Here is a 1,831-nt window from a genome sequence, read left to right on the forward strand (position 1 = left end):
TGCATTTAGTAGTTTTTTCCCAGTCTGCCAATCCCTTTCATTGCAACAGAGAGAAACTAGTGACTTGCATTTTTTTTTTTTTTGCTTTTTTGGATTGGGCATGTTGCATTGCTGACTCTGTATCTTAGCATCTCTACCAAGTTAAAAAAAAAAGACAGCATGAATCGACAAGGCTATTAGTGAAATGCCTGAGACCTCCCCAGGAAAGTAATTTTTCTTGCCACAAAATGAAAAGAGCATGTTATCTGGAAACATGCTTCCAACCAAACTCATTTTATGCACATAACTTTCCCAAAGTAATTTAGTAACTTTTGCAAACAAGATCAGTTTCTGCAACAGAATTATTTTCTCCCAATTCCTACATTGATTGTACTCTCAATTTAGTTTTGCTACATTTTCTTCTTACAGCTTTTTTTTTTAATCGTTGGGATCCTTATTGACGAAGCCCATTATTCAACACTTTGGAGATGAGTGTTTTAAACTATACAATCTTGCAGCTGTTTAACATACCATGTGTTTTATTTTGATCCAGATATATTTCTGTGGAAGAGAACAATCATCAAAATCATTTGTATAAGCTCCCAGTCTTACCATTAGGTGCTGTAGCTTCATTTATACTGGGTAGATGAAGAAGGGTGCAGATTAAAAGACTAATCAAATGGGAAATGGAAAATTTGTGCTCTGCCCAGTTTCATATCATTTTTGTTTTCTCACCATATTTCTTTGTATAGTAAAGAAACAAACAGATAAAACAACAACTGTGCATGTAACTATAGTAGCAAAGATGTTCTTTTGATTGTGCTAGGGGAAGGGGAGAGGGGAGAGAGTGGCAATGTGAAATAGTGTCTTGTTATCTAGTGGGGGGAAAATATTAAGAAGCCAAAGCATGATTTCCAACTTTCATACAAGTTTCATAATATTGTGGGCACTCAGGCAATGGATGAAAATCCTATGTAAAGATGGGGAATCAATCAGGACCATGTAGGAGTCAATGCAGTTTGCTTAGTTCCTAATCTAGTAAGGATGCCAAGAGGTGGAGTGATAACCACTTTTTCTTAGCCTGTTGCTCCATTTCCCCATAGCTTCCTTTCAGTGCATTGGTTTGGACAATAGCTTTTTGATATGAAAGCAGAATATAGGTGGAACCTAAAAGTAACCCAGAAAAAGCTTGTCAGCTTTGCCAAAATCCACAGTAAGCTTTCGGAATAACTGCTCAGAACCTGGCAGCATATTTAAAGCCCAACCATTTAATTTATTACTAAAGGTATGCGAAGCTTTTAGTCTCATATGCTGGAGAATCTGGTAGAGGATAAAGCTATAACCTTTGAAAGGAATATGTTAAAAACACATAGGAATTAGCAGTCTCTGTATTCTCCATAGCTAAATGAAGATTCATCAGCTTTGGAGAAGAGCTTTCATCTTTCATAACAACTATTGTTTAAGAACTGTATTTTTAAAATGATGTAATATTTCTGCACAGAACAGCATAAGGCCACTAGTCTTTAGTGAGCTGATAGTGTGGAATCCTAAGAGGAATCTTCCCCAACCTGGCGCCCTCTAGATAAGTAAGGATGGCAGCTCCCCAAATTTTCCCATTGGGATAGAGATTCTGGGACCTACAATGCAACAGACAGAGAGGATATCAGATTGAGGAAAAATTCTTTAACATAACTCTAGTGCAGACTTGTCAAACTCGCGACATCACGTGACATCGCACAACGTATCAGGACAGTTTTGCCATTGCTGGCAATGGGGTGGGTGTGGCTTCCGGATGACGCGTCTGGCCTGCGGGCCGGCAGTTTGACAACCCTGCTCTAGTGGAATACTTAAT

Source organism: Protobothrops mucrosquamatus, unplaced genomic scaffold, assembly GCF_001527695.2.
Source record: "Protobothrops mucrosquamatus isolate PMUCROS unplaced genomic scaffold, P.Mucros_1.0 scaffold1074, whole genome shotgun sequence".
NCBI lineage: Eukaryota > Metazoa > Chordata > Lepidosauria > Squamata > Viperidae > Protobothrops > Protobothrops mucrosquamatus.